The following is a 21,281-nucleotide window of genomic DNA, read 5'->3' as shown; positions in this document are numbered from 1 at the left end:
CAAGATCCCAGAAATTCATCACAAGAACAGAATATTAAAAGCTGTCAGGAAAAGAAGCAGATCACCCATAAAGGAAAATACATCAAAGTCACAACAGACTTCTTGACACACACCATCAAATCAAGAAGCATTTAGAATGAAGTATTTCAAGCCCTGAAAGAAAATAACCTCCAACCCAAATTATGTACCCTGAAAAAACTGTCTCTAGAAATTAATGGAGAAACAAGATGTTTCCATGCAAAGATCGGGGGAGTTTGTGACCACCAATCCAACCCTACAAAAAATACTGAATGACATTCTAGAGATAGAGAAAAAAATCACCAGGATTCCAGCAACAGTGGCCGAAAGAGGCAGACAATGGAATGAAGGTGAAAAGTAAACAACCAATGGCAGAAAAATAGCATAGCAGAGATGAGGCAGAGAAGATTAGCTATAATCTCCAACACAGCCTTAATATACTAGCAAAAAGAAACATAGGCAGAGTAGATCAGGAGATAAGGTCCACTGAGATGCTCTGTATAGCAAACATAATCAACCTGAAAGAGGATTTATGAACTAAAAGTCAAAGACGAGAAAACAATGCTCTGTGTGACAGGGAACCAGAGAGAAATAGGGACAGCTCATCTAGCAGCTGCAAATAGGTTGGAAAGTTATGACACTTTTGTGCAGTGAAGAACTACTCAACTATAAGGAAGGAAAACCTTGAGGCTTTTGTAGGTAAAGGAATACAGCTCAAGATCAAGTTCAGGGGTAAAAAGGTTCAGCACCACTTAGGTAGTTAACAGGTTGCCCCACTAATCTAAAAACTAAAGGAGTTAGTGGGACCCAAAATGTACAAAGCACGGTGAGAAAGGGAAAGGGAGGAATTGTTTTAAAAAAAAAAGGAAGGCAGAGGACATTATTAATTTAAAAGCCACATTAGTCTCATCACTCTGCTTAGTTTGATTTTATTCTGTTCCAGCCTGTCTACCCATACTAAATTTGAGGACACAGACAAATGCCCCCAAAATAGCAGGATATACTATAGTAACTATCCTTAGTTTCCTACTAACTTAATCTGAAGCTTTGTATTACTTATACTGTTTTACTATGACTGATCTTATTTGAATCTGGTTTGTTAGATCGCTGTTTTGTCTTGACTGATTTTATTCAAATCTGGTATGCTTGATAGTATCAAGACTGAGAGTAGAGACAACTGCTCTGAAGATGACAAGATTTAATAGGATACCTATTCCAGTTTGATTATTAACTGCTTTTGAAGTCCTATAATGTCTCCAATTTTTTATTAATATCACTATGTACTACTGTGTTCAATTATACTAAGCCTGATGATATAGACAATTCTATTGAAAATAACAAGAGACATAGTAACTACTGTAGATCATCTAGTATTGTGGTTTTATATGTCTTTTTTGTTTCATGTTTTTCTAAGAATTTGTTTTGCTTTGTCTTATTTTGATTTGTTTTTCCTTCTAATACAGAAAGGGTAGGTATACATGTAGAGACTCATGCATGCGTAGAACTTCTAAACAATTTACGAGAATTGATTATATAATGTACAATGAAATAAACAGATACTTTGAAGAAAAAGAGACACTAAGGTACCCAGTGCTAATTCCATAGCATCATGATATAAAATCTAGCAATACTATTATAATTTGTTCAGAGTGATATTAGTCTGTTTTGTTTAATTTCAACACACGGGAAGGTACGGACAGCTATTTTGAAGAGAACGTCTTGTCTGGTCTTGAAGACCTAAACTGCCTTCATCATTCTGTTCTGATCAGTCTAATACCATCTTGTTTTATACGAATTCACTGTGTGTGAAGGTATGAACAACTATTTAGAAGAAAACAAGAGACAATATGATAGACAGTGAAGATCTGTGGTAGTCTTGTTTTGAAATCTGTGTTTCTTAAATTGTTTTATTATGATCTGTTTTGTTATGTTTAATTTTACCCTCTTTAAATTAAAAAAAAGTTTTAAGGTCATAGAAGCTAAGGAAAGCCTGAAGAGCTGTTCCATAATGAAAGACACTGAGGAAACACAGTAACTGAATGCAATCACCAATTCTGAGCTGATCAATTTCACATAAAAGACACAGTATAAAACTGTAGTGGAATTCAAGGACCAGACAGTTAACTTTCCAACTCTCTGTATTGTGTTATGTTGAGAAATGCCTTTGTTCTTTGGAGAACAGAATAAAGTACATGAGGGTAATAAGACATCTTATCATCAAGTTAGTCTCAAATGACTTAGAAAATAAAAGATATTTGTATTTTCCTTGAAGCATCATAAATTAAGACTCTTTTCAAGTAAAATTATTTTTAAGGGAAACGTTCATTTAATCTTTTTCACTTCTATCTTATTTGATTTCTTTATTATCATGTTGAAAACTATGTCAACTTCCAATATTCTTAGGTAATGGGGAAGTACATTATGTATTCATCCACTGAGTAAAGGTGCATTGATCACCCATTATGCTCCAAGAAACTTGCTGAACACTTAAGATCTAACTGTAAATAAGATGCAGCTCCTGCCTCCAAGACCACTGGGAAGACAGACTAATAAACAGATTATGTGTAATATGACAAGTGCTTATCTTGGAAAATGCCCACTGTGACGAGACAACAAGGGAGATTCATCAGAGAACGTGTTTTCAAGTACAACTTTCTAAAGAAAGTGGTGTCAAAGCTGAGATCTAAAGGAAAACCAGGAGTTATCCAGAAGGGAAGTTCACAGGTGTTTTCATGCAGAGAAACACTATGCAGAAGGAAATTGGAGGGGGAAAAAAAGGAATATAGATACTGCAAAAAGCTGACAATAACTCAAGCAGAAAGCGAGCCAAGAGAAGGTCAAGAGATGAGCTTGAGAGAAGGGATCTCCAGGGATGAACTTTTGGAGATGCTGAGTGCCACCAGCACTTGTTACACAAGTATCTGCCAGGCCCTTACCACATCCTCTTGGACTCTTTTGGGTGCACAGAACGTGCTGCACCCAAAACTTTCCAGGAAAATGGCTCTAAAGAAAGCCTGGCTTAGCTGCTCCAGGACTGTTTGATATTAGCAAAGAGAAACACATCATTTACAACCTCCCTGACAATGTTAACTTTCTTAGCCAAGTTTAGGCAAGTCTTTTTTGAAAACAGTTACTGGCATATATGCTTGCATATAATCTTTCATCCCTGGATAGAAAGATATTTACAAATGATGTCAGACAAAATAGAATTGGATATACTTACTCTTCCTAAAATACTGCTGTATTCTAAACAGCCCATCACAGTACATTTCTCCTTGGCAACCTTGTGATCCCCTGAATACACACACCCAATTTTCCTGGTGACTGCCATTGCACTGTGGCCTGTTTTCACTTTGGGTGGCAGGCTTGAGCTCAATTCTTTGCTGTTCATCCAATTTCAGGATTCCTGGACAAAGAACTCCTCCAGATTAAGCATGAGGGTTTTTTTTTTTTTTTTTTTTTTTTAGTGTAAAGGATATTTGCTTGATAGAACAATTACTTCATGTAATTAGAATCATTAGAAATAGGAATGAGATGGTACTTGGTGAACTGATCCCTCCATCTGGTTAGCGTAAGATTATTCCCCGCGACAGACTGTCTTTACTCAACTGTACAAACTGAATGAAGTGAAACCTAGATCATCTGCACATGGAGCTTCTTTTGAGAAGTTGGTTCAGATACCTGGATAAGAACCTGAATCAAGTAGTTCAAAATTCATAGCACCCAGTGTGCTCATTGTGTATCCATCTAGCAGTTTACTGTGGCCAGATGATACACGTCTCGAGGTTTTGCCAGTTCAGCCTAAAGCAGGTCATTCATTTGTTTTGGTCACTATCTAAGCTATATGGTGCATATTTGGGCCTTTGCAACTCTGCTATCTATATTGTCAGTACAAAAGGAGTTAAAGCTAATAATAATAACAACAACGATAACAGCCATTGCTTCTTATTTACTACATTCCAGGATTTCTCTCAGATTATTTATATTATTTATGATCTTCCTAAGTCTGCATGGTAGTTAATACCTTCATTTTATAGTTACAAAATGGAAACTCAGAGAACTTAAGGAGCCATTCTAAGATAAAACAGAATATAATGAAGTCTGCAAAAGTTGTGCACAGTAGTGAAGACACTGATAAATGAAAGCCATCTATTCTAGAGGCCAAGCACGAGAGGAGCTTTTGAGCTGTCTTGCATGTTGTCTGTGCACAGATAAAAGGAGGCAATTCTGGTAGAGGTATAAGTGGAAGATTGGGGATAGGATTCCCGTGCAAGAAGCAGCAAGATATTGGTGCAGCTGAGACTTAGAAGACTTCGTGATCACCCTTTCCTGGTTCAGCCACTGCCACTATACCTTTCTATTCTTTTTCATGAATGTGCTCTACTGATATGCACTGCATCTGGTTATTGAGACATAGCTGTGATAAGCTTATAAAACATGAATAACTTAAGGATCAAACATTTATGCAGAGTAGATGAGAAAAAAAGGAATAGGAGGTAAAATGACCAGAGTCAGACCACTCTCTCCTTGTTCCCTTGTCTTTCTCAAGAGTTCCTAAAAGGTAGCTGGATGCTAAAAAAATTTTTTTAAATCATATAAGAGATCATCTATGAATTCATAATAATGATCCAAAAGAGCCTTTGCTCACACACATCAGTGCTGTCAGTCATCTATGATTTCCTGACATGCTTCCCTCTACTACCTGAACCATTTCCATGAATGTGACACCTGTGTTCCACAGAGATGAACACCAGTAGCTGAAACTAATTTAACTTTTTGTGTCTCTACCTCAAAGCTCTTCTGCAGCCTCACCCTCCTTCTCATGGAAAAATCTCTTTTAAAGCCAAGCATGGTACTGCGTGGCTGTAATCTCAACACAGAGGCTGACGCAGGAGGATGTCATGGCCAGCCTGAGCAACACAGTGAGTTTGAGGCCAACCTGAAATGCATAGCGAGACTCTATCTCAAACGACAACAAAAATCTCTTTTATTTTTTGCATATTATCTTTCTTTCCTCCTGTATCAGATAAAGGAGATCACATCTGTCAGATTTCTCAATCACCATTTTTATGTTTATGGTACTCCCATTCTTTCTCTTTATTTTCTTAATTGTTCTTACTCCTCCTTAGTCTCCAATCTCTCCCTCTTTACTTTTTCTCAATCTATAAACATGTTTCCACTTATAGTTTTTTAAATTCACCACAATTTTTATTTTACATAAATGTTTGAAGTCACGCAGGAAATTTGTAAATTCCCATTACCCCTTATTCCTTTCAACACCCATCATGTTTCACCTTTCTCTCTCTGCCAAAAGTCTAAAAATAAAACAAGTCTAAATTTAATGTTTCCAGTTGCTCACTCCTACTCAAGCCTTTATGTCCTTATAATTTGCCTTACATGCCCCCACACTTCACTGAGGTCATCCCTGAAATTACACAGTGGCCACCAAATTCAGGGGACTCATCATTTTCCTTGACTGCTTCTAAAACTCCAAATCAGACAAGGTCCCTTGATTAGTCCTTTGAACTCTGTTTTGTAACACTTTTTTCCCCAAAAATATGTTATATCTTATTCCTATAGTCCCTGAATCACCAACATCTGTGTATCTCAGGATCATTGTAACTCTTTCATTCATAAGGACATTATAGTCATGCACTCCCCTCAGTGCTCTAGATTATTGCTATAGTCTCCTAATTGCACTGCTGCTTCTTGTCTTGGTCTGTAGTAATTCATTACCTTAAATGTTGCTATAATGATCATTAGATTATGTAAAGTATTCTCTACTCTTCCCCTGCTAAATCCTTTACAGATATCCCTTAGCCTTTGGGAGCTCTTGAGCATGGCACATCAGGAACTTTACAACAGGCTGTGACACCCAGTTTGGCCCAGTCTCATTTGTACTCTCCTCTGCCCAGTTTTTACACAATTCTCTGAAAAGGCCATGCTTACTTAGATCCCTGACCCTTTACACACTGTTTCCTCTACCTGCACTGCTCTCTACAATCTTTCAACCAAATGATTCACATTTTTCCCTAAGAGTCACTTCAGGCATTGCATTGAATTTGACTCCCATCGTTCAGTCCTGGAGTCTGGAAGGCAAGGTGTCAATCGTACACATGCTCATGGATCTGCCTGGATACCTGTATCCTGATGATGGCCACCCAAAATCCAACCATTGCACAGACTGTCAACAGCAGGATTAATTGGTAAAAATTACACAAAGTAAATTTTAAAAGTGATTTAATGAGTGACAGTTTTGAAACCATGGTCTATAACTAATACTACTAGATGTAAAATTAAAAGATCCATCTATTAAAATCCCGCTCTTTCAAGTAGGAGAGGAAGAGGGAGATTACTCAGTGTCATATTTATGATTGTCTTCTTCAGGGAAGCAAAGAAGGCAGTGAATTTGATCTAAAAATCTAAACTGCTGTGAAGTGGTTATGTATTTCCTATAGTAATGTATCATTCTGTGTGAATGATTTCAATGTATGTTTTTTTAATATCACATTTTATGCAAACTTTTAAAGTACTGAGGTCATTGAAATAGTTTCTTCCTACAAAATAGACATCTGGAAGCCCTCCCTGAAAAACAGTGCCACGTGCAGGCTGCTGCTGCCGGGGACAGCCAGACGCCCAGCATTTTTCCTTTAAGTCAGTGCCATTCACAGACTGTGGGGAAGAGAACAAGAAGTCACCAAGAAGCAAGTCCTCCCTGTGAATCTGCGCCCTGCATAGGCCACTGGAGAGAAAGCCAGATGCCAGCCCCTGCCAGCGCATGAGCTGGGGAACAAGAAGGGCCATCACCCTGCTTCCACTGAAAGCAACTGACTGATTAGAAACACAAGCTGAGATGATGGCTATTGAGGTAAAATACAATGTGATGCTTGTAGTGTTTAGTATTTCACTGACTTCAGGTCTGGAGCCAGTGGTCTGATCATCTATTCAGAGGATAACGGTGTGCAGTGTAGCATCTATGAGGGACCTTATTCTGAGAGTGGTGGCCATTATTGATTTCCTATTGTTTTGTTTTGAGGTCCTGTATCATTTTCATTGTTTTGTTGATTTGGTTTTGTTTCTTTTTGGTTTGTTTGATATTATATCCAATGGCATGAGCAGCTGTTTCAAAGAAAACAGAATAAATTATGGTAGCCATTTTGGATTTGTTATTATCTTGTTTTAAAGTCCCTTGTTGCGTTTACTGTTTTGTTTTTGTTGGTTCTATTCTGCTTTATTTTGTTTGATTTTTACTATGTCTGAAAGTATGGGTAGCTATTTTGAAGACAACAAGAGGCATTATGGCAATCATTGTTGATTATGCATTGTTTTAAAGTTCTGTGTCACACATGTTTGTTTTGATTGGCTTTATTCTGTTTTATTTTGCTTGGTTTTATTCTCTTTAAAGTAAAAATTTAAAAAATAGATATCTGATCCACAGACTCTTCTGAATAAAAGAGATATCATATATGTATATGGTGACTACTTGCTAAATAAAAGTATGTTGCAATTTTTATTCTAATACATAAGAATTTAGGGACACCACTTGAAAGTGATTTGTACTTTTATTGCAACAAAGTTAATGTTTTTTCTATGTCTTTGTTATTGGTAGCATAGTAGTGCATATACAGATGAGGACAGAAAATGCTTAGTGTTTACTGGATTTCAAGTAGAACTCAAACCCAAAAAATGCATTGTTTCAGTATATTATGTACTTGAGGCAACGGAGAAGATGAAATTTAAAAATGATTCAGTTTTCTTTCAAACTTGGATCATCAGGAGGATATAAACATAAATAGGAAAATCAAAGGATTTCAGGAATAAGTTTTGGCTGCAAAAATATTATATTTGTAACGTCAAAATGGGTAGGTGAAGATACTGTGGAAATCAGTGTGATGATTTCTCAAAAAACTAGGATCAGAGGTCCCATTCCACTCAACTATTCCCCTTCTGGGTATCCTTCCAGAAGAATTAAATACATCATACCACAGTGATATATGTGTACCTGTTGTAGTCAGAGATTGTACACAGAGAACAATTCAGATCAGGACATGGAGTTTATAATATTTTTATAATGGTCACCGGAAATTAACACAGGAAAATGCAGGAAATATATCCACAACACCAAAGACATAGATTATTTAGTCAAGAGCCTAAACCCCACAGCAATGTCCCACATGAGTCCAGATAAAAACCCAGAGCTCAGGACAGTGCCTCCCACCAGTCCAACTGGAGGCCCAGAGTCCACAAGAAGGACTCACGTCAGTCTCTTTTACGGATCCATGCCGGGAAGACCCAAGGGTCAGCGGTGGAAGCCAGAAAGTCTATGCCAGCAGAATGAAGGAGCTGTGCTAGTGGGATGAGGGCTCCACGCTGGAGCCGAGAAGTCACACTCACAACAAAGACCAGGGCTATCCTGAAAGGCACCACAGCCGTCCTCAGTGACACGGAGGCCCTGAGCTCCTCCAATGACAAGCACAGTTAGGTACGTGACAGGAAGCAGAGTGACGAGTTCATCCTGGAGACCAAGCAGCACATGTCTTCCCCTCCAGAGCCAGAAAGTAATGCTTGATGTGAGGACCAAAGCTTCTCCAGGAGAACAAACAGCTCAGACCGCAACTCGTAGGAGAACCCACAATACCTCCTTAATGCCTCAACCCTCAATACCTCCCTTCTTCTCCACCTATTTATCCTGGCAACTTTCCTCAGGTGGAGCATCTTTATTCAGTGCCATGCTGATATAATCCAGCTGGCGTTAAGTTGAACACCAATTCTTAACCTGTAGCAGTACCCATGTTATAGTAGCATAAATTGTAATAGCTAAATCTTGGAAACAACCCAAATGCCCATCAACTGAGGAATGGATAAAGATTTAATATTTTTATGCAATGGTATAAAAGAAGGATAAACTTGAGTCATTTATAGGAAAATGGATTCAACTTGAGACCATACTCATAAGTGAAACAAATCAGACTCACACGTGTAAACATCATTTTGTCTCCTTGTGAGAAACTGAAAGAGTAAATAAGGTCTAAAATGTACAATAGATATTAGAATTATTATTATTTATTATTAGAAATAGAATTATTTACTTGATATTAGAAATAGAAATTGGAAGAAATTGCTCAAAAGGAAAAAGGAACTAGGCTGGGTGAAAGGAGAAAGGACAATATGGAAAAGGGAAAAAATGCAAGTCAGTTATATTATTAGTATGTCTCAGTTCATTAAAAAGGAATATTTGTGCTAATATTGATTGGAAAAAATTTTATACCTGTGTCTTGCACCCTGAGCAACTACTTTAAGTATAACAATATACAATGTATTAACTATTGTTATTCTCTAATATTTTGTTATGAAATTTTGGTTTTTTCCATAAAATAAAAAAAAATCAGAAAAAGCTGTGTAGGTAAAGTTATCAGAGACATATTCTTAGGTAGTATTTGTTATGAGATGATATGTAAAAAGTCCTAGACATGGGTAAGACTGATAAAGACAAAAGATAAAGAGGATTCCAAATTTTTCAGTATTGAGCATATGTATATGTATGTGCTTCATGGCAGTTTCTGTCATTTAATATTATTCAAAGCATATTCTTAAAACAAGTACTGCCCGGGGCTGGGGATTTAGCTCAGCGGCATGAGCGCCTGCTTTGTAAGCAGGCAGTCGTGAGTTCGATCCCTGGTACCGATAAAAATGAAAAAGACAAAAAAAAAAAAAAAGAAAGAAAACAAGTACTGCCCAAGGGAATAACAACAGTATAATCATTTGTGCTTAATGAAAATTTACCACTCTTTAAGCATCTTCAACTTGAACTCAGGGATTGAAATTGAAGATCTAAATTTTGAATTTTGATCTTTTTCTAGTGCGTCAACATGTGATACAATAATCTCCAGGGATACAGGACAGCAACAAAGAGCCTCAGCTTCCGGTCAACCACATGATCTTGAGAGCAGGTCCAGACCATCGCCAAATAAGGGATACTCTACAGTGTACACAATGCTATACTATCCTAGACACCTTCCTCATTCCTGGATAAATTCTCCATGCCACACCCACAATTTACAAGAAAGGTTTATGTTAGTGTATGGTTTAGAAGTTTCAGTCCTTCCATTGGTCAACAGGCTCCGGACACAAGTAAGATGGCAGAAGGAGTGGGCTGTTCACTTCATGACATTCAGAAATTAGAGAGAGTCACGAGAGGAGCCCAAGAATAAAAAATACAGCATTCCAGGCCATGCTCCTGCTGATTTACTCTTTTCAAACAGACCCAAGTCAGCTATAAGCCCCATAATCCAATCATAGTTCTAAAAGCCCTAACTATGAGTACATGATGCTCTTGAGAGACATCTAATCATAAACCATAACATACAATATGATATTCAATAAGTTTATGAGGCTATAACTCCCTTGTAAACCAAGGAGCAACTTTTTTTTTTCCTATAGAAACATACTCAGGTGGACTAATGCCCTTTCCATGTTAACATTCATCCACATAAATTTCTTTATCTTTCTCACAATTTCACAGATAGGAGACTTATTCCTCAGCATATGATTTTTTTTCTCTCCTTTATTAAGATCACTTTTTTTTCATACAAACTAAGTTTGACTTCTCTTTAGCATATATGAACTGCCAGCACCATTGATACTGTGGTTTATGGCCAATATAAAGTCAAACAAAGGCTACCTGAAATCAAGCACTATGATACTGAAACAATTAAGGTGATAAACAAGACAATTACTAAGCAACTAACAGGCATGCAGCACAGACAGCAGGGGTGGACGAAGGGATGATTCATGTTCCCGGTGAGTCTGAGTAGCACAATGGGAGAATTCATGTTAATAAAATATCACAAAATCCCTAACTTCTGAATTACTTATTCTTTGAATTTTATATTTGATACTCTCAGATTATAGTTGACTGGGTATGGGGGGAACTACTATAATTACTAATGTTTATTAAATACTTTATATCACACTTTCTATTAATCATTTTGCCTAACAATATGGTTGTGTTAAAATGAGCCAGATCCTTAGACTCCCACTGAGATACCTCTAATTATACCATGTTACAGCCACATATAGAAAAAGGAAGAAAATTATAATCTTTGTTATTGTTTTTATTTTAAAGAGAATAAAGCCAAGCAATACAAAACACAATGAAGCTAATCAAAACAAACAAGTATAAGTGACATAGAATTTTTAAACAATGCATAATCAACAATGGTTGCCATAATGCCTCTTGTTGTCTTTAAAATAGCTACCTATACCTTCAGATGTAGTAAAAATCAAACAAAATAGAAATGAATGCAACCAACAAAAACAATACAACAAATCCATAAAGGATTTCAAAACAAGACAGTAGTAAACCCAAAATGTCTATTATAATATATCTGGCTATCATTGATAGCTGCCCATGCCATCAGATATAACAAAATCAACAAACCAAAACAGAATAAAACCCAACCCAACAAAACAATGAAAATGATACAAGACTTGAAAACAATATAATAAGGAATTAACAGTGGCTACCACCTTTAAAAGAAGATCTCCCAGAGATGCCACACTGCACTGTTATACACAGTACAACTGTACTTTGAATAGATGATCAGACCACCAGCCCTAGACCTGCAAAGTCAGTGAAACACCACAAGCATCAAATTGCCTTTCACCTGTATAGCTATGATTGCAGCCTGTGTTTGTCCAGATCAGCTGGTTGCTTATGGGGTAGGGATAGGGTATCGGCTCTTCTGGTTTCCCAGCACACATGTCTGAAGGGGTTGGGGCCTGGCTATCCCCAGGCAGCAGTGGCCCATGTGTGGCACTGGTTTGCAGGGAGGGCTTACTTCTCCCACAGTCCATGAATGGTGCTGACACTCAGGAAGAGGCTGGATTCTGGCTGTTCCCTGGTGGTGACGGCTCACTCATGGTGCTGGTTCACAGGGAGCCACACCTTCCTTTGTCATACTAAGTAGTAATCATTACATGCAGAAATCACAGTGACTTCACCACAAAAATGATGTCAAGGAAGTTAGAAAAAGAGCTCTTCTCTTCTGCTAAAACTCTCAAAATTTTTTGTTTCTTTCTTTGCAGGTTATCTATGAGAAGGAATCTACTTTTCTGTGTTTCAAACAGAAGTTTGCACACTCTTACCATCAGGTTGTTTGTTAGTCTGGAATAATTTATGTGGACTGACAAATCTTTAAAATATTTTTTGTCAGAACCTCACTCAAATCATGACATGGGTATAGATGTGCCCCACTGGACAGCAGACTCCATGAGACATGCCTTGTGACAGGGGAGAAGAAGCAGAGGTATTAAGGCAGGCTGACTGTCTTCTGCAGAAGAGAAGACAATATCCTGAATATTTTCAGATAGCTCTTTTTGTAGTTAAAAATATAAAACACTTCTGTAATTCTCATAATTAGAGTTGGCATATTTCTCTTTCTTCTAAAATGTCGAAATCTTGGAATCCCTGAGATCATCAGGAAAACACAGCACAGAGAAATAACATGATAAATGTTCTTTATCTTCAAAATAAACATATTTCATGCAAACCACTCTAAGTGGAAAAATATACATGCTGCCTTCAAGTATCCGCAAGCATCCCACTTAGGTTAAACACTGATAAATTATATATTATTATGAAAAGATACTAGTAATTCTGAGGAAATTCATAATTCAGCATCTTAACATAATTCTGTTAAAATGCTGTCTTCTCTTCACACAATAGAAATCTATGAAACTATTCAAAAAGAGCAAGCAAGTTCTATATGTCCTTGATATGGGAATGTTTCTAAATATAAGGCTTAATGTACAGTGTATATATTAATACATTTTCATTTTGAAGAAGAAAAGTTAAAGATATTCCTATCATTTCTTTATATATGTATAAAGTAATTCTGAAGGAAAAAGAAACCATGGGTAGAGATTTACAGTAGAAAAAATGTAGCAAATAAGAAAGAACAAAAGACCAACATTTTACCAGATAGTTTGCCATACTTTATTAGGATTGGTAGATACATTAACATCAGATAAAGCTAAGTAAATTTTATAGCAAAAAGTTACCAAGTCAGAGATGGACATTCTATAATGATAGAAGAATCAATAAACGATGAGACACAGCAATCACAAATATGTATATGCCAGTGGCAGAGGTATAAAAGATGTATTGTGAAACTTGATAGAAATGAAAGAGACAAATCACAATTATGGAAACTTCAACACATTTCTTTCAATAATTGATAGAACAACTGGACAGAAATCAACAATATGAAACCCAATAATATCAACTAACAGAACCTAATAGTTCATTACTGAACAACAAACTCAACAATAGCTCTCTTGGAACATATACGAAAGCATGATGTATCTTTTTCCATCAAAAAATGTCAGCAAATTTTTACAAAATTGAAGTCAAAGAATGTGGTCTCTACCTGTCAAGGAACTAAATCAAAATCAATGACAAAGTCCACAAGAGCATCCACAAATGTGTACCTTAAAATAATCCATACATCAAGGAAGAAATCTAAAGGGAAATTAAAATATACCTTAAACTGAAAGAAAGAAAATGAAAAATACTGCATATCAAAATTTGTGGAGTGCAGCTATAATCAAGAGTGAGAGAGAAATTTATAGCACTAATTATGTACAGATACATGCAGCACATTGGATAGATCTCAAGGTTATCATACTGAGCCAATGTCATCAATTTACAGGCAACATGATTCTGTTTATGTAATGTTCCAAAAATAAAAACTTACAGATAGAGAAAAGAAAGTAGTGGTTGCCAGAGGTTAAGAACACTGGTTGGTGTGAGACAGGCCAGGGAGAAGAGGGTGGGGTCTGCTGCGGAAGATACTTGTGATTGTAGAACAGAAGCATCAAGAACGTTTTTGTGGTGTCAAAACAGTCTACATCTTGGCATTGTGGTTGCTATACAAGTACAAATGTGACAAAATGACACAGAAGTGACCTTTCATACTGATGCTGAATCCTGATCCAGTTGTCATACCTCAACTACATAAAACATGGGCAAACATAAGTGGAGAATATGAGCTATTTGCAACGTATATGACACCGCTTATTTAAATATTTTAAGTACTTAAATGTCAAGAGCATCAAAATCCTAAATAAACTTCATTAAAAGAATATTTCATGGAATTTCATTTCAAATATAGCTCAGTAAGTCTCTGTAATTCCAAGTGTCCTGCAGATACAAATTATAAACTAAGTAAACTGCAAAACAGAAAAAGTAACAAAGTCAAAAGAGGAAAAAAAATACCAGCTGTTATTAGATAGTAACAAAAGGGGGAGGTGGAAGTTAAAATTTGGATGAAGGAGTAAGGTTCCTGTTTTTATTACTTGAAGCTACAAGTAGTCAGTGCCTAGCATGGGGATAAAGTTAAAAGAAAAAAGAAAAAACTTGTATATGACTTTTTCAGACTGAAGAATCTGAGAAACACTTTGAAAAACTATGGCAACTGAAGCATAAGGAAGTATTTTAGAAACAGAGACATACAGAGAAGATACTCGGCTTTTCTATGTAACTATGTGCACATACTCAACTGCTGAGCCGTGCAACTGAACACCACCAAACTAAGAAGAGAGTACCATTGAGGTTTGAGCTCCCACGCAAGAGAGAGTTTCAGTTTGAATGCCTACAAGTTATTTGCCTACTAAAATAATTACAAAAAATTAATATGCTTTAGAAAATTACAGCAAAATTTAGAGTACCCACAGCAAAATATTTAAAATGTCTTGCCTATGGCACAATATTATTTATCATATGAAACCAGAAAAATATGACTCAGTACCAAGAAAAAATACCAGAAATAAAGATAAACCCTGTTATCCTAGACTTTGGAATTAATGGACAAAGATGTTGTAGCCACTGTTGTAACTCTGCTCAATGACTTACAAGAAAAATATACTTATGGTAAATATTATGATTTAAACCTAAAAATGCCCTACAAACATTTCATGTAGAGATGATGAGATTATGGGACACTATAGCTAATCAGTATATGTACTGATACAATGATGTAATAGATGAGTTCCATAACTAAATGCACTGTGAAGAGTAGAGTTGAATCACTAGGAGTTTGTGTTCTTGCCTCCAGTTCCTCCTTTGTTCTCTTTGCTTCATGGCTGCAGTGGGTTGAACGGTTTTGACTTACCATGTCCTCCACCATTTTTTTTTCTTCACTGAGAACAGCCAAGTACAGACTAAAACTGTGAGCCAAAATAAACCACTCTTCCTTTAAACTGTGGTCTTTGGTGTTGGGTATTTTGTCCCAGCAATACAGAGAGACTAATACAATAAATAATACCACCAGAGAAACAGAACACACAAAATAAATCCACATGGAAATCTCAAATGAAAAATTTAGTATCTACTCGGCAAGGTGGCACATGTCTGTGGTACCAACTATGAAGGAAATTGAAGTGGGAGGATCTCTTAACTGATCAGCTTGAGATCAGCCTGGGCAACACAGTGAGACTATATCGCCAGTAAAATTAAAGAAGGGTAAAAGAAGGGAGAGAGGGAAGAGAGAGGAGAGAAAGATGAGACAGAGGGAGGCACCTTGTAAGGATGACCTCTGAGAGTAGCTTAAATTAGGTAATACTAGCAAATGGGTATAGTTTATGCTAGAAATATGGCTATAAAAACCGAGAGACTATATAAACAGAGATTATAGAAGTAGTTGACATTTCTAAGTATGGGAAAAATATCCAGGCAAATTAGAGAAAAATCAGAAGACACAGACATACTGGAAAACAAAGGAGAGTACCTCAAGAATGGAATTAAAAAACATCCTGCAATTCCAAGTTTGTAATCTATTTAAAAAAAAAAAACTAAAAATAGAGTATACAAGCCCCATCTGGGAACCAGCACCATACATGACACCACTGGACTGGAAACAGCTAGACCCAAGATTTTCCCCATGAATCAGTGCCATTCGTGGACTGGGGAAGAGAGAACAAGGCCACACCGGCAAACAAGCCCAGTCTGGGAACCAGCACTATACACAGACCGCAACTGACTGGGAACAGCCAGACCCCAGCCAGCCCTTCCAGTGCACTGGCTAGCATCAAGAAGTAATCATCCTCTTGCCCCACATAAACAACCAATTTATCCAGAGAAACACAGGCTATGACTATAGCTGTTGAGGTGAAATACAATTGTATGCCTGTGGTGCTTTGGTGTGTGTGTACTAATATCGCAGGTCTAGGGCCAGTGGTCTGACACAGGTTCAGATAATAGCAGTACACAGATAATAGCAGATCTAGAGGGGATCTCCTTCTGAGGGTTGTAGCCGTTGTTCTCTGTGGTCTTGTTTTGAAATTCTATGTCATTTCTATTGTTTTGTTGGATTTTGTTTTAATTATGTTAATTCTGATGGCAGGAGCAGCTATCCTCAAAGATAACAAGATATATTATGATAGCAATTTTGGAGTTACTATTGGCTATGAAATCCCTCATTGCATTCATTTCATAATGTTTTGAAGCCCTGTATCTCTTACACTGTTTTTTATTGGTTTTATTCTGTTTTATCCTCTTTAAAAATACACAAAAGCTTATTGGATAAATGGCAGATTTCAGATCTCAGACAGAAATGTAGAATCTGATATTGATCTGCAGTGTTTTGTTCCATTGGAAAACACAAAAGCTATTGATAATGTTAGGGTTTGAATCTAGAATGTCCTCCAAAGTCTCATGTGTTCACAGGGGTAGGGAGCTTTTGGATAGAGACTGGATTATGATAGCACTGTAGCTGACTTGTTTTAGGAGGTAGGATATGGGCAGGTGAGGTGGGTCACTGGAGCATGACCTAGTAATGTACAGCTCTTCTTCCTGGGTCCTTCCTTCCTTCTCTGCTTCCTGACCGCTGTGAGGTGAGCAGCTCTTCTCCACCCCAGCGCTTCTACATTTCAGACTGAAATGTCTGAAACATGAGCCAAAATTGCTGTGGGTGTTAGGTATTGTGTCCCAGGGATGAGCAAAGTGACTGATGTAGATTTTAATACTGGAGAAGTGAGGTCCTTGCGGTGACTTACCTGACCACATGGCTTACAAGCATTGGAAATGGATTGTGCGTGGAGTTTGGAAAGGTTTGGAGATGCTGGCTACAGAAGACAGACCTCTTGATTAGCCTCTTTATATATGCCATCAAGTAAATATGGCCCTCAAGTCAGAGATCTTTTCATTTGTGATCTTGACCCATCCTTTTACCTGCTCCTAAATACTGGCCCCTAGTATTCCTTTGTTCCCTTGCATTTAGAACCACTCAGATCCTATCCTATTTATAAGTTGTCTTAGTTACTTTTTACTCGTTGCTGAGACAAAATACCTGAAGCCCAAGTTGGGAAAGGAAAGGTTTATTTTTTACAGTTTTTGGAGGTTTCAGTCCACACTTAGTTGGCTCCAAGGCAGGCAGGCATGGCTGGGCTGCAGGTCATGGCGGCTGCAAACAGCAAGCCGGAACCAACAAAGAGTAAGACACACCTCTTCCTGCCATTACATTACATCCTGGCTCCACCCCTTTGTGGGTGGAGCACTGACACTATCAATCCAAGCACTATACAATGAACAAATAACAAATGCACAATTCAAACTCATGAGGCCTGGGGGCCACAGACATAAACCATGACATTAAGTGTATACAGGTTTTTCCTAGCCCAGAAAAAACAAAAACTGCCTTCTCTATTTACTGCTATGTTTGCCATCTTTCATTTATTTCAGTTTCACAGATTAATCTGCAGCCCTGTTGCTTCCACCTAATTGCCAAACCATCTTGCATTCTGATTCAACCCTAATCATTCAACATAATCCTAAAATCTAAAGGCTTCTCTTAATCTTACTTTGAGTTATAGTGAGAGAATACACTTAATACTGTTGATGTATTTTTTATCCTTTAAATCATCTCTCCGTTAGAAATTTGATAGGTAGAAAAAGCGCCACCTCTCATCTTTACCAATCTCATGATTCTTGTCAATAGAATACAAATTTTAATTCTGCATATTCAATCTTTCTTAAAAACTTCAAAAAACTGTAGATATGGTATCTGATTTAATTATTTAACAGTCCTATGATAATAGTAATATTATCCATGTTACTCTGGTAATGGTGGGTTAGTAGGTGGCTTCCTTTTTCCTTGTTGCCTCTTAGAATAAGAAAAATGTCTATTTAGCCATATTTAATCTTCTTCAAGCATATCACCATACTGATTCTTCTTCCACGTGTTTAATTGCTTGTCTGTTGCCACTGAATTTCTTTTCTTCTGCTGCCACTGAATGTGATTTTCCTCCAGAACTTTCTGTTCTTGAGTCTTCCCTAGTGTGTCTATATCAGAGAAGTCAGTGTATTCTAAGGCAGAAGTCCTCAAAATTGGATCCCCTGACCAGCAACATTTGCTTTACTAAAACAATTATCTGGCCCAACACCAAACCTAATGCATCAGAAACCCTGGAAGTAGAGCACACAATCTGTGTTTTAACAGACCCCCACCTCCTGATGATCCCACTGTGCGTTACAGCTTTTGAACTACTTTTTAAAGTATGGAGCATAGACTACCTGTATCCAAATCATTGGATGGTAGTGGAATATATGAATTCTTAGCCCTATCCTAATCTCACTGAATCAGAGTTTCTGCAACCAGAACAACTTCAAGAATTCTCATTCACACTGAAGTCACAAAAGCTGTGCTCTATGCCTTGATTTCTTAGAGATCTATTAATGAGCCTCAGTTGCAATTTCTCAACAAATGACACCTAAACTTTTACCTCTCGGCCTTATTTTCAATAGCCTATTAGACATGTCCACAAAATATTTTGCTTCTACCTCAAATACTATACTCGTTCTATCCCTGTTATTCCTCTATTCCCTGTTAACAATGGCTTCTGACTTTTTAATTTCTGTTCCCAATCATTCAGGACTGAAATTCATTAACCAAGAGTTGTCTTTGTCAAATCTAATACCCCTGATTACAATTCAAATTGGTTCTATTGATTTTTGCTTAATAACTTTTGCAAAGTGTCTTTTGCTTCTCATTAATCTTCTATTCCACTATTTCTTCGCTAGAAGTTACATTATGCTTTCTTACGTTTTTTGGAAGGGGAAACAATAAATATGATGCTGAGATTTTGAGTCATTTGGCCTTGAAAACAAACTTAAACGTTGAATTACGATTAAAACTCAGGTCTCTGATTCCAAATCCCAGTCTCTGTGTAGTAAGCCATGCCCTTCTAAATGTTTGATTTAAAAGTAATTGTGCTTGACTATTTTTTGATGCGGATGAGAATCTATTATAAATCAGTCTTTTCTGGAGCCCATTCATGTGGCCTGAGTAGCTGCAATACCAATTAGAACTCAGATTGTGAAATCTTAGCACATATTGTTAGTGGCCAGAGCCACCTCAAATCTGAATAGAATAGAGCAAAGTAATCAAAGAGAAACATGGTAAGTCATTCCACTGACAAGCTTGGGAATGACAGACAGAAAAAAGCTGCATATAAATTAAATAGAATTTTCATGTGGAATGTTTTCAGTACTCATAATATCATTGTAGCAAAAACACTTCATACTTTTGGACATTTTTATTTAATTATCTCTCTCAATTCTGTTACTATAATAATTGCATTCCATGTTGTTAAGAGTTACAAATGTTAGTGTTGAAGAGCACCTTAGAAGTCAAGTATTTCTTATTCCACTTTGTACTGAAGAGGAAAAACTGAAACTAAGAAAGACAACAAAGACTTTCCCAAAAGTAGGCAGCTAGTCGGTGACAAAAACTGAAGTCGCAATTAAACTTCTGCTTTACTGCTCTTTCTTTATGAACAAGCAGGAAACACACAAACTGCGAAGTACAGAGGAGCTTATAGGGTAGACCAGCAGGAAAATCTTGGAAACAAAGTACAAGATCAAATACTTACATCAAGGAAGAAAGGAAATGGTGTTACTCTCTTATTAAATATAAGAATAGAATTTAATTGATGACAATACCTTGATATTCAATGACTCTGTATCAATGTCTCCTAATAAAGAAGTTATGACCACAAACCCAGATAATGTGTCCTTTTTTAACCTGAAGAGTTTTGAGTGCAATACCAGAACTTCACCTAAAAATGCTTGATGTTTCCTTGCTGCAAATAACTATACATATTTGGCAGGCAGCAATGACTGTGTCAACCTTCAGTTCTATGCTTTAAGAGATTAAAATTAAATAAAAAATTTGATCTTCCACTGATGACTTAAAAGGGGCTGGCTCAACTAGTCCAGGGAATAATGTATTTCATAGGAAAGATTATGTTACAGTGCCTTGATTACTTTTTTCTTTTTACTGAGACAAAATACCTGATGTCCAAAATGAAGGAACGAATGGTTTATTTAGCTTACAGTTTTTGGAGGTTTCAGCTCATAATCAGCTGATTCCGATGCAGGGTGGTGTGGCTGAGGGGTAGCCTTTATGGTGGCCAGGCAGACTCCAAAAGTGGCAAAGTGAAAAAGGCGAAAAGGACAAAACATGCCTCTTTCCCTCCCTTATAATGTATGCTGGTTTCCTGTCCCTGGACTGGTTCAGTATTCACACCACTAATCCCAGTGCTAGACAATGAACCAATTATAAATGCTAGATTCAGCCACTTGCATGATTGCTTGAGGCTTTTGGGGGACACTTAGACATACAGTATTCATTATAAATAATATGACATCCGCCTCCCCATCCCGGCTACATTTGGAGGTCTGCTGAGCTCCCGACAGGTGGGCGGGCCTACACTATCCCCCGAGCCCAGCCGCGCCTAGCCATCAGTGTTCAGAGGAAGAGCTGGGCGGATCTGGAGTGCCAGCAGAAGCCCCTTCCATTGTCAGGAGGACTGTGGATATCTCTGCAAGCAGGGAGGGATCACAGGTTCCTGAGGCACTGCGGCCTGTGGCTTCCGGGTGCAGTGAAGTAGAGCAGTGGGTTAGAGACCACTACATCAGCCTCCCCATCCTGGCTACACTTGGAGGTCTGCTGAGCTCCCGACGGGTGGGCGGGCCTATACTATCCCCCGAGCCCAGCCGCTCCTAGCCATCGGTGCGCAGAGGAGGAGCTGGGCGGATCTGGAGTGCCTGCAGAAGCCCCTTCCATTGTCAGGAGGACTGTGGATATCTCTGCAAGCAGGGAGGGATCACAGGTTCCTGAGGCACTGCGGCCTGTGGTGAGTACTCCAACCCGGCTGTGATTGAAGAGCTGTGGAGCTTCCAAGGGGCAGGTGGGCACACAGTG

The sequence above is a fragment of the Cavia porcellus genome, unplaced genomic scaffold (assembly GCF_034190915.1).
Source record: "Cavia porcellus strain 051 isolate PalLab524CR breed Dunkin Hartley unplaced genomic scaffold, mCavPor4.1 scaffold_9, whole genome shotgun sequence".
NCBI lineage: Eukaryota > Metazoa > Chordata > Mammalia > Rodentia > Caviidae > Cavia > Cavia porcellus.
This window is presented reverse-complemented; position numbering follows the sequence as displayed.